The sequence below is a fragment of the Oncorhynchus masou genome, chromosome 5, assembly GCF_036934945.1.
Source record: "Oncorhynchus masou masou isolate Uvic2021 chromosome 5, UVic_Omas_1.1, whole genome shotgun sequence".
Taxonomy (NCBI): Eukaryota; Metazoa; Chordata; class Actinopteri; order Salmoniformes; family Salmonidae; genus Oncorhynchus; species Oncorhynchus masou.
This window is the reverse complement of record NC_088216.1, coordinates 33,103,208-33,116,574: the sequence shown is the minus strand read 5'-3', so window position 1 is coordinate 33,116,574 and position 13,367 is coordinate 33,103,208. Positions and strand designations below refer to the sequence as shown.

The 13,367-nt window shown below is 43.1% G+C and overlaps 1 protein-coding gene and 1 long non-coding RNA gene across 2 annotated transcripts in view; both read left to right on the top strand.

Annotated features, from left to right (window-relative positions):
* Positions 1-13,367, top strand: part of LOC135539463 (uncharacterized) — a 193,233-nt gene that overhangs the window by 98,642 nt on the left and 81,224 nt on the right. The window lies entirely within an intron of this gene.
* Positions 11,274-13,367, top strand: part of LOC135539458 (EGF-containing fibulin-like extracellular matrix protein 2) — a 32,084-nt gene continuing 29,990 nt past the window's right edge. Inside the window, exon 1 of the mRNA XM_064965353.1 lies at positions 11,274-11,453. The gene's annotated coding sequence lies outside the window, so the exon portion shown is untranslated. The remainder of the gene's footprint in view (positions 11,454-13,367) is intronic.

Sequence of the window (13,367 nt, the reverse complement as noted above, 5' to 3'; positions counted from 1 at the left end):
CCGTTACCACGCTGCTTGGTCCTTTGGTGGTGGGTGATTCTGTAACGTTCGTCGTCTTCCTCTGATGAGGAGTAAGAGAGATCGGGCCAATTTGCAGCGTGGTAAGTGTCCATTTTAATAAGACAAACTGAACACTATAAAAATATAAAATAAACAAAGTGAAACAAACAAAACGTTCCCATGTGGTAACAAAGACTAACACGGAAAATAATCACCCACAACTCAAAAGTGAAACCAGGCTACCTAAATATGGTTCTCAATCAGGGTCAACGATAAACAGCTGCCTCTGATTGAGAACCATACCAGGCCAAACACAGAAATCCCAAAACATAGAAAAAAGGAACATAGACAACCCACCCAACTCACGCCCTGAAAAGTAAATATAATTGATAAAATATAATTAAATATCAGAAGTAAAAGTATACATAATTTAAAAGTCAGGGAAAATGTATGGAGTATAACTTACATTATTTTCTTTAGGAATGTAGTGAAGTAAAAGTAAAAGATCTCTAAAATATAAATGGTAAAGTAAAGTGCAGATACCCCCAAAAATGACTTAAGTAGTACTTTTAAGTATTTTTACTTATGTACTTTACATTTACATTACATTACATTTAAGTCATTTAGCAGACGCTCTTATCCAGAGCGACTTACAAATTGGTGAATTCACCTTCTGACATCCAGTGGAACAGCCACTTCACAATAGTGCATCTAAATCATTTAAGGGGGGGGGGATGAGAAGGATTACTTATCCTATCCTAGGTATTCCTTGAAGAGGTGGGGTTTCAGGTGTCTCCGGAAGGTGGTGATTGACTCCGCTGTCCTGGCGTCGGGGGGGAGTTTGTTCCACCATTGGGGGGCCAGAGCAGCGAACAGTTTTGACTGGGCTGAGCGGGAACTGTACTTCCTCAGTGGTAGGGAGGCGAGCAGGCCAGAGGTGGATGAACGCAGTGCCCTTGTTTGGGTGTAGGGCCTGATCAGAGCCTGGAGGTACTGCGGTGCCGTTCCCCTCACAGCTCCGTAGGCAAGCACCATGGTCTTGTAGCGGATGCGAGCTTCAACTGGAAGCCAGTGGAGAGAGCGGAGGAGCGGGGTGACGTGAGAGAACTTGGGAAGGTTGAACACCAGACGGGCTGCGGCGTTCTGGATGAGTTGTAGGGGTTTAATGGCACAGGCAGGGAGCCCAGCCAACAGCGAGTTGCAGTAATCCAGACGGGAGATGACAAGTGCCTGGATTAGGACCTGCGCCGCTTCCTGTGTGAGGCAGGGTCGTACTCTGCGGATGTTGTAGAGCATGAACCTACAGGAACGGGCCACCGCCATGATGTTGGTTGAGAACGACAGGGTGTTGTCCAGGATCACGCCAAGGTTCTTAGCGCTCTGGGAGGAGGACACAATGGAGTTGTCAACCGTGATGGCGAGATCATGGAACGGGCAGTCCTTCCCCGGGAGGAAGAGCAGCTCCGTCTTGCCGAGGTTCAGCTTGAGGTGGTGATCCGTCATCCACACTGATATGTCTGCCAGACATGCAGAGATGCGATTCGCCACCTGGTCATCAGAAGGGGGAAAGGAGAAGATTAATTGTGTGTCGTCTGCATAGCAATGATAGGAGAGACCATGTGAGGTTATGACAGAGCCAAGTGACTTGGTGTATAGCGAGAATAGGAGAGGGCCTAGAACAGAGCCCTGGGGGACACCAGTGGTGAGAGCGCGTGGTGAGGAGACAGATTCTCGCCACGCCACCTGGTAGGAGCGACCTGTCAGGTAGGACGCAATCCAAGCGTGGGCCGCGCCGGAGATGCCCAACTCGGAGAGGGTGGAGAGGAGGATCTGATGGTTCACAGTATCGAAGGCAGCCGATAGGTCTAGAAGGATGAGAGCAGAGGAGAGAGAGTTAGCTTTAGCAGTGCGGAGCGCCTCCGTGATACAGAGAAGAGCAGTCTCAGTTGAATGACTAGTCTTGAAACCTGACTGATTTGGATCAAGAAGGTCATTCTGAGAGAGATAGCGGGAGAGCTGGCCAAGGACGGCACGTTCAAGAGTTTTGGAGAGAAAAGAAAGAAGGGATACTGGTCTGTAGTTGTTGACATCGGAGGGATCGAGTGTAGGTTTTTTCAGAAGGGGTGCAACTCTCGCTCTCTTGAAGACGGAAGGGACGTAGCCAGCGGTCAGGGATGAGTTGATGAGCGAGGTGAGGTAAGGGAGAAGGTCTCCGGAAATGGTCTGGAGAAGAGAGGAGGGGATAGGGTCAAGCGGGCAGGTTGTTGGGCGGCCGGCCGTCACAAGAAGCGAGATTACACCACTTATGATTCCCAACCAAATTTATTGTGCACGCGCTCGTGCGTCTGCGTGCGCCATCGTGCGCATGTTGATTTTGTCCCCCCACACCAGGTTGAAATATCAAAACAAACTATGAAACAATTATATTAATTTGGGGACAGGTTGAAAAGCATTAAACATTTCTGGCAATTTAGCTAGCTAGCTTTCTGTTGCTAGCTAATTTGTCCTGGGATATAAACATTGTGTTACGTTATTTTATCTGAAATGCACAAGGTCCTCTACTCCAACAATTAATCCACAGCTAAAACAGTCAACCGAGTTTGTTTCTTGTAATCTCTCCTCCTTCAGGCTTCTTCTTCTTTGGACTTCATATGGCGGTTGGCAATCAACGTTAAGGTGCATTATCACAACTGACTGGACTGGAGTGTAAACCTCAGTTCATCTTTCAATCATCCACATGGGTATATGCTCCTAAAAACCAATGTGGAGATGGCACGTGGGTATATGCTCCTAAAACCCAATGAGATGGGAGAGGCAGGACTTGCAGCGCATCGAGCGTCACAAATAGAACCAAGTTCTATTTTAGCGCCTGGCTACGCAGATGCTCATTGACGTGGACGAGCAATGTGGGTGCAATGATTGAGTAACATGTATGTATACATTTATTTAGCAACACTCGCACAGACGACATGAGCGGTGTGTTCAGCATGTAAGAGTTGTGCAAAGTTGGTAGAATCATATTCAAAAAGATTCACAGCTGTAATGGCTGCCAAAGGTGCTTCCGCCAAGTACGAACTCTGGGGTATGAAGGCATACACTATCTATTTATTTTATTGCTTTTTTAAAATTTGACATTTTCTTTCACTTTGAAAATGTGGAGTAGGTTTTTTAGATCTGTGTGGGGAAACCCAGTTGAATCCCTTTTAAATTAAATGTTAAGGCAGCAAAATGAGAAGACTGCAAGGTATGTGTAGTTTTTCACTGGGTGTGTAGACTTTCACTCACACTGTAGGGTGGCAGATAGCCTAGTTGTTAAGAGACTTGGGCCAGTAACTGGTTCGAATCCCCAAGCCAACTAGGTGAAAAATCAGTTGATATGCCTTTAGCCTTTAGCCGCACCCTCATACTACTCCTCCTCTGTTCCGCGGGTGATGTGGAGGTAAACCCAGGCCCTGCATGTTCCCAGGCACCCTCATTTGTTGACTTCTGTGATCGAAAAAGCCTTGGTTTCATGCATGTCAACATCAGAAGCCTCCTCCCTAAGTTTGTTTTACTCACTGCTTTAGCACACTCTGCTAACCCTGATGTCCTTGCTGTGTCTGAATCCTGGCTCAGGAAGGCCACCAAAAATTCTGAGATTTCCATACCCAGCTATAACATTTTCCGTCAAGATAGAACTGCCAAAGGGGGAGGAGTTGCAGTCTACTGCAGAGATAGCCTGCAAAGTAATGTCATACTTTCCAGGTCCATACCCAAACAGTTCAAACTACTAATTTTAAAAATTACTCTCTCCAGAAATAAGTCTCTCACTGTTGCCGCCTGCTACCGACCCCCCTCAGCTCCCAGCTGTGCCCTGGACACCATTTGTGAATTGATTGCCCCCCATCGAGCTTCAGAGTTTGTTCTGTTAGTGGCCTAAACTGGGATATGCTTAACACCCCGGCAGTCCTACAATCTAAGCTAGATGCCCTCAATCTCACACAAATCATTAAGGAAACCACCAGGTACAACCCTAAATCTGTAAACAAGGGCACCCTCATAGACGTCATCCTGACCAACTTGCCCTCCAAATACACCTCTGCTGTCTTCAACCAGGATCTCAGCGATCACTGCCCCATTGCCTGTATCCGCTACAGATCCGCAGTCAAACGACCACCCCTCATCACTGTCAAATGCTCCCTAAAACACTTCTGTGAGCAGGCCTTCCTAATCGACCTGGCCCGGGTATCCTGGAAGGACATTGACCTCATCCCATCAGTTGAGGATGCCTGGTTATTCTTTAAAAGTAACTTCCTCACCATTTTAGATAAACATGCTCCATTCAAAAATGCAGAACTAAGAACATATATAGCCCTTGGTTCACTCCAGACCTGACTGCCCTCGACCAGCACAAAAACATCCTGTGGCGGACTACAATAGCATCGAATAGTCCCCGCGATATGCAACTGTTCAGGGAAGTCAGGAACCAATACACGCAGTCAGTCAGGAAAGCAAAGGCCAGCTTCTTAAGGCAGAAATTTGCATCCTGTAGCTCTAACTCCAAAAAGTTCTGGGACACTGTGAAGTCCATGGAGAACAAGAGCAACTCCTCCCAGCTGCCCACTGCACTGAGGCTAGGTAACACGGTCACCACCGATAAATCCATGATTATTGAAAACTTCAACAAGCATTTCTCAACGGCTGGCCATGCCTTCCTCCTGGCTACTCCAACCTCGGCCAACAGCTCCGCCCCCCCCACCCCCCGCAGCTACTCGCCCAAGCCTCTCCAGGTTCTCCCAAATCCAGATAGCAGATGTTCTGAAAGAGCTGCAAAACCTGGACCCGTACAAATCAGCTGGGCTTGACAATCTGGACCCTCTATTTCTGAAACTATCCGCCGCCATTGTCGCAACCCCTATTACCAGCCTGTTCAACCTCTCTTTCATATCGTCTGAGATCCCCAAGGATTGGAAAGCTGCCGCAGTCACCCCCCTCTTCAAAGGGGGAGACACCCTGGACCCAAACTGTTACAAACCTATATCTATCCTGCCCTGCCTATCTAAGGTCTTCGAAAGCCAAGTCAACAAACAGGTCACTGACCATCTCGAATCCCACCGTACCTTCTCCGCTGTGCAATCTGGTTACCGAGCCGGTCACGGGTGCACCTCAGCCACGCTCAAGGTACTAAACAATATCATAACCGCTATCGATAAAAGACAGTACTGTGCAGCCGTCTTCATCGACCTTGCCAAGGCTTTCGACTCTGTCAATCACCATATTCTTATCGGCAGACTCAGTAGCCTCGGTTTTTCTGATGACTGCCTTGCCTGGTTCACCAACTACTTTGCAGACAGAGTTCAGTGTGTCAAATCGGAGGGCATGCTGTCCGGTCCTCTGGCAGTCTCTATGGGGGTGCCACAGGGTTCAATTCTCGGGCCGACTTTTTTCTCTGTATATATCAATGATGTTGCTCTTGCTGCGGGCGATTCCCTGATCCACCTCTACGCAGACGACACCATTCTGTATACTTCCGGCCCGTCCTTGGACACTGTGCTATCTAACCTCCAAACGAGCTTCAATACCATACAACACTCTTTCCGTGGCCTCCAACTGCTCTTCAACGCTAGTAAAACCAAATGCATGCTTTTCAACCGTTCGCTGCCTGCACCCGCACGCCTGACTAGCATCACCACCCTGGATGGTTCCAACCTAGAAAATGTGGACATCTATAAGTACCTAGATGTCTGGATAGACTGTAAACTCTCCTTCCAGACTCATATCAAACATCTCCAATCGAAAATCAAATCTAGAGTCGGCTTTCTATTCCGGAACAAAGCCTCCATCACTCACGCCGCCAAACTTACCCTAGTAAAACTGACTATCCTACCGATCCTCGACTTCGGCGATGTCATCTACAAAATAGCTTCCAACACTCAGCAAACTGGATGCAGTTTATCACAGTGCCATCTGTTTTGTCACTAAAGCACCTTATACCACCCACCACTGCGACCTGTATGCTCTAGTCGGCTGGCCCTCGCTACATAATCGTCGCCAGACCCACTGGCTCCAGGTCATCTACAAGTCCATGCTAGGTAAAGCGCCGCCTTATCTTAGTTCACTGTTCACGATGGCAACACCCACCCGTAGCACGCGCTCCAGCAGGTGTATCTCACTGATCATCCCTAAAGCCAACACCTCATTTGGCAGCCTTTCGTTCCAGTTCTCTGCTGCCTGTGACTGGAACGAATTTCAAAAATCGCTGAAGTTGGAGACTTTTATCTCCCTCACCAACTTCAAACATCTGCTATTTGAGCAGCTAACCGATCGCTGCAGCTGTACATAGTCAATCGGTAAATAGCCCACCCAATTTTACCTACCTCATCCCCATACTGTTTATATTCATTTACTTTTCTGCTCTTTTGCACACCCATATCTCTACCTGTACATGACCATCTGATCATTTATCACTCCAGTGTTAATCTGCAAAATTGTAATTATTCGCCTACCTCCTCACGCCTTTTGCACACAATGTACAGTGCCTTGCGAAAGTATTCGGCCCCCTTGAACTGTGCAACCTTTTGCCACATTTCAGGCTTCAAACATAAAGATATAAAAACAATTTTTTTGTGAAGAATCAACAACAAGTGGGACACAATCATGAAGTGGAACGACATTTATTGGATATTTCAAACTTTTTTAACAAATCAAAAACTGAAAAATTGGGCGTGCAAAGTTATTCAGCCCCCTTAAGTTAATACTTTGTAGCGCCACCTTTTGCTGCGATTACAGCTGTAAGTCGCTTGGGGTATGTCTCTATCAGTTTTGCACATCGAGAGACTGAAATGTTTTCCCATTCCTCCTTGCAAAACAGCTCGAGCTCAGTGGGGTTGGATGGAGAGCATTTGTGAACAGCAGTTTTCAGTTCTTTCCACAGATTCTTGATTGGATTCAGGTCTGGACTTTGACTTGGCTATTCTAACACCTGCATATGTTTATTTTTGAACCATTCCATTGTAGATTTTGCTTTATGTTTTGGATCATTGTCTTGTTGGAAGACAAATCTCCGTCCCAGTCTCAGGTCTTTTGCAGACTCCATCAGGTTTTCTTCCAGAATGGTCCTGTATTTGGCTCCATCCATCTTCCCATCAATTTTAACCATCTTCCCTGTCCCTGCTGAAGAAAAGCAGGCCCAAACCATGATGCTGCCACCACCATGTTTGACAGTGGGCATGGTGTGTTCAGGGTGATGAGCTGTGTTGCTTTTACGCCAAACATAACGTTTTGCATTGTTGCCAAAAAGTTCAATTTTGGTTTCATCTGACCAGAGCACCTTCTTCCACATGTTTGGTGTGTCTCCCAGGTGCCTTGTGGCAAACTTTAAACGACACTTTTATGGATATCTTTAAGAAATGGCTTTCTTCTTGCCACTCTTCCATAAAGGCCAGATTTGTGCAATATACGACTGATTGTTGTCCTATGGACAGAGTCTCCCACCTCAGCTGTAGATCTCTGCAGTTCATCCAGAGTGATCATGGGCCACTTGGCTGAATCTCTGATCAGTCTTCTCCTTGTATGAGCTGAAAGTTTAGAGGGACGGCCAGGTCTTGGTAGATTTGCAGTGGTCTGATACTCCTTCCATTTCAATATTATCGCTTGCACAGTGCTCCTTGGGATGTTTAAAGCTTGGGAAATCTTTTTGTATCCAAATCCAGCTTTAAACTTCTTCACAACAGTATCTCGGACCTGCCTGGTGTGTTCCTTGTTCTTCATGATGCTCTCTGTGCTTTTAACAGACCTCTGAGACTATCACAGTGCAGGTGCATTTATACGGAGACTTGATTACACACAGGTGGATTGTATTTATCATCATTAGTCATTTAGGTCAACATTGGATCATTCAGAGATCCTCACTGAACTTCTGGAGAGAGTTTGCTGCACTGAAAGTAAAGGGGCTGAATAATTTGTTTTGTTTTGGATAAGAGTGTCTGCTAAATGTAAAAATGTTTGTCCTGTAGCTGATCTTTCAGTTTCTTAAAAATGTGGGGAAATGTATGGATAGACAGGCCTCAGATCGAGTAGAGACACAGAGAGACTGGAAACTCTATGGAGAGGCAAATGGGTAGAATATATTATGAAAGACAAACTTTACTTTAGATCAAGCTCATTTCAAAGAAAAATAAGTCTTGTCAAAGATAGCCATTACAGGGTATTTTGGGGGACACCTCATTTATAGATGACACCTGGAGGAAATGGATTTGATCTTCTGAGTTTGAGAGCTGCTCCAGGTCAGCATTTCGAACTCAACTCACTTCAGACTTTTCCTGGGCTTTGATCAGCTCTATCACATCAGAGAGCCTTCTCTCAATGGAGTGCATGAGCTCAATAAACATCCTCTCACTGTCTTCCACTGCTGCCAGTGCAGAGTGCTGTACGGAATCATAAACACAGAGGTGGGGGGGGGGTCCATTTCAACCAACCCATTCACTCAGCTCTTACCTGGATCCCAGACAGGATGTAAATGTAAACATGTAAATAATTTATATAGATGACCCTAACACTTATCTTCAGAGAGGCCACAGCCTGTCTCACGTCTTGCATCTCCTTCTGTCTCTCCTGGATTGTCTGCGGGATTTCGGATGTTTCTCCCCCAACTGTTTGCCTATAAATAAATCCTATGAATGTGAAATGCCTTTAGCCATTTATATTTGGAAACTATTCATATTCTGGTGTTTGTCATGCTTGAAATATGTTATGCCCTATATGAACTCAATGTGAGGATTGGCAACAACAACTCTTCCACGCTAACTCTTAACTCAGCCCCAGGGGTATGTCCTCAGTCCACTGCTGTACTTTCTGTTCACCCACGACTGTGTGGTGGTGTCATGACGACAGCCTATCCTTCAGCGTCAGCAATACAAAGGAGTTGATTGTTGACTTCAGGAAAAAGAGGAGGGAACATGGCCCAATCCACATCAATGGAACTGCAATAGAAAGAGTCACAAGTTTTAAGTTCCTTGACGTCCACATCACCAAGGACTTGTCATGGACCAACAACACCACTCTAGCCAAGAGAGCGCAACAGTGTCTCTACCTTCTTAGGCTACTGAAGAAATTTGGCGTGCCGCCCTGGGTCCTCTACAAATACTACAGCTGCACCATTGAGAGCGTATCACGGCTTGGTACAGGAATTGATCCATCCAATGTATGATACTTATAAGTTATAAAGGTTTATTGTATTCTACTGAGCCATTTACTTTATGTTTGTATTCTTATATTTTATTATATATTGTTGTGGTATTGTCGAGAAGGAACCTGCAAGTAAGCATTTCATTGGATGATGTATACCACATGTATCCCGTACATACGACTAATAATACAACTTGAAACAATGAGATTAAATGTATTCCTAAAAGACAACTGAAGTTTATCCTGACAACAGTTAATGATTGATATTTTATATATTGTACCCTGATATTTTCTGGTCGTTGGCTGTTGTTTTTTGCTCGTCCAGTTACAGTATATCACCTCAGCAAAAACACTTCCAATTAATTATGAATATACTGCATGCTTGCAAATGTATTCATCCCCCTTGGTGTTTTTCTGATTTGGCCATAGCATGGTATTCTTTCACTGTAATAGCTACTGTAAATGGAACAGTGCAGTTAGATGAACAAGAATTTAAGCTTTCTGCCAATATCAGATATGTCTATGTCTTGGGAAATGTTCGTGTCACTTACAACCTCATGCTAATCGCATTAGCCTACGTTAGCTCAACCATCCCATGGGAGGGACATCGATCCCAAAGAAGTATTTTTAATTAAGTACTTTACACCACTGGTTTTTGAGACAGGGTGTCACCCAAAGCTGTAATCATTAGGTATTTTGTAGCAAAAAATAAATAAATATATATATATATATATATATATTTATGAAAATACACAAGGACCAGAGGACTCAGCTGCTTTCACTGTAGATTGCTGTAATTCATATCACATATCATATATATGTAGTTTTTATCCATTATAATCAATTTGCATGAAAATGAATTGTTATGAAAAATTCCATAAATGTCACATGCTGTTACAGTATCTCTAACCCTGGGGTTATGTTAAGCCCCCCCAACGTTCTGTATTGTTCAGTTGAAGTTATAATTAAAAGAGTACAGTTAGCTATGACACCTGTGGTCATGTCTATCATTTAAACCTAACACCTATAAATCAAGGGGTCGTTCATTAATTTAAATCAATGTAAATCTTACAGAGGCTGTCAGGGGAAGTGTGATATTGGGAGAATCTCAATTGTCCCCTCTAACCTTCTTCTCCAATGGGTTTTGAGAAGGAAGTGAGAAGAGCGGACTTAAGGAGTATGCAATTGGGATTTTCCCTATGTTGTCAATGTAGGGATGAAAACTGGATGTTCATCATTGACAATTGTGTAAATCACTTAAGTAAAAATACTTTGAAGTACTACTTAAGTCATTTTGGGGGTTTCTGTACTTTACTATTTATATTTTTGACAACTTTTACTTTACTACATTCCTTAAAGAAACAAATGTACTTTTTACTCCTTACATTTTCCATCACACCCAAAAGTACTCATTACATTTTGAATGCTTAGCAGGACAGAAAATGTTCCAATTCACACACTTATCAACAGAACCTCCCTGGTCATTCCTACTGCCTCTGATCTGGCAGACTCACTAAACACAAATGCATCGTTTGGAACATACGTCTGACTGTTGGAGTGTGCCCCTGGCTATCTGTAAAAAAAATAAAAAAAATTGTGCCATCTGGTTTGCTTAATATAAGGAATTTGAAGTTATTCTTACTTTTACTCTTGATACTTAAGTAAAACCAAATAATGTTTTACTTTTACTCAAGTAGTAATTTACTAGGTGACTTTCACTTTTACTTGTGTCATTTTCTATTATTTTACTCAAGTATGACATTTGGGTACTTTTTCCACCACTGATCATTGACCTGTGTCTATAAAATCCTGTCTGTCACCTGAATTAATTGAGATGGTGGTTGCATGTCAAGAATAAAGTTACGATTTATAGAGCTACTGTATGCTGCCTCTGGTCTTAGACTTCATATAGTTGACGCTACATTCTCTGAACCCTCCAAACTGCGTTAACATTAACAATGACATTGTAACAAAAACATTCTGGCACTCACTTATTTTCACATCTCCGGTAGAGGGGGCGCAATGCTTTTTATTAGATACAGTAGAAATTACTATGCAATGTTAAAGAGACAAAAACATTTGACGCGGATGTAGTGTGTAACCTGTAAAGATAGCACCACCTCCCGATCATTTTGTTAGGCTGTGATACCCTGGTAATTTGTACATACATTTACCGATTTCGGGGAGAAGTTGCTTCTTCAGATTCACCATCACTTCTGACGGGACCTTCCGGAGGATAATAATCAATTGAGTATTGATACACACCCAACTAAAAAGTAATTTTACAGGTAAATTGCAACCCTATCGAATGCAAATGACACCGTACCTTGCATAGCCTAACATTACATTTTGCACAACTCCAAAATAGATTGCATGCTTTTAGAATACTAACCTACACTTGATTGTTGACTTGAAAACGCATTGTTCAGGAGACGTTAAATAGTTTATTATAAATCCAACAGATTATTATTATTTTTATTTATTTTGCATCATAGTCATAATCGGAAATTGGTTTTGTTTATCATCGCTGCATCAGACATTCGCACAATGTCGGTATTGACAGGTTTCTATTCAAGGCCAATTTATTTATTTATTTGACAGGGACAATGCACATTAATTAACAGTTCCCTAAATGTGCCAGATTTAGCCAGTTTGGTAGTTTTCATCTGTAGTCCCTAGGCAGATAGGCTAGATACTAGATAGCAACTGTGGTTTATCTTGTAACTCAAACTTTACTACGTGGGGCGATTAGTGTTAAAATATGTTATGTTGATAACGCTAAATATGACACCAATAAGATATAATGATTTATAAGACGTTAAAGTAATTACATTATGAACAAGAGCTAAACGCGGAATGGGGATGCACTTTCAGAGAAAACACATGAAACTGATAGGGTGATTCAGAAGATAGCTGGAGGGGGATTTGAACCTTTGCCAATAAAAAAGTGAATGCTGCAACCTGGTCTCAGAGCATTTCGTATCAATCTGTATGTAAATTTGTATGGAATACTCTTACATTTCGTATGGTATGTATTAATTTGTGGATGTCCAGGGTTAGGGGAAGGATTAGCTAACATGCTAAGTAGTTGCCAGTTAGTTTAAAAAGTAGTAAGTAATTAACAAAAATGCAAAAGTTGTCTATGATGAGATTCAAAAATACAACCTTTTGGTTTGCTAGATGTTCGTATTGTTATACACCCAACCAACCACCCCCCCCTCCTTCCGATTTTCCCTTAAGTAACCTTCTGTCTTATGTAACCATACCAAACAGAACATAGTAGGTAGCCTAGTGGTTTGAGCGTTAGGTCAGTAACCGAAACATTGCTGGATTGAATCCCGGGCTGACAAGGTAAAAGTATATAGTTCTACCCTTGAGCAAGGCAGTTAACCCACTGATGCCGAAGACGTGGATGTTGACTTTGGCAGCCCCCTGCACCTCTCTGCTTCAGAGGGGTTGGATTAAATGCAGAAGGCATTCATTCAGTTGTACAACTGACTAGGTATCCCCCTTTCCCATATCACACCAAATTGAGTGTCCCGGATTTACTTTTATTATGTTACGTCTAGTCTCTGAGACAAGGCTCTGCTCCCAAAGGAGATGTTTGTACTTGCCTAACAATTCCTCTCCTGATGGAATTATTTTTCTTAACGACATACACAAACTGATGGTGCAATAAAGACGCTTTACAATTGGTTTTCACTCTACACGCATGCAAACACACACACACACACACACTGGTAGGCAATTATTCTGTAGTCAAATTCACTGTTGTAATTATGGAGGAGAATGGCAGAGTCGTAGTTGTATGATTTACTAGTGTCTGCATCCCAGCTGACCCACTATTTGGGACAACCTTAATAGATATCTAGTTTTTCAGACACTGGATACACAATATCACAATATGCCAGCATCAGCTCCTTGAGCATTAGGTATTGTGGTATTACTGTAAGTTTGCCCTAGGTCATGCCCAGGAATTTGAACATGATTTTCCAAGCACTTCCTGTTTGCAATGAAGGAACATTGTGCAGAGGGGATGTTGCTCTAACCAGCTTAGGAAAATAGTTGAGAGAAAAGATAATAAAGGAAATAATAGAATGTGCTGAATTCTTCATTAAGTACGTGTTTTGCTATACAGGTCATAATGCCAATTTTGAAATAGTAATGCCAATTATAATGTATGCAGCATATAATGTTATAAT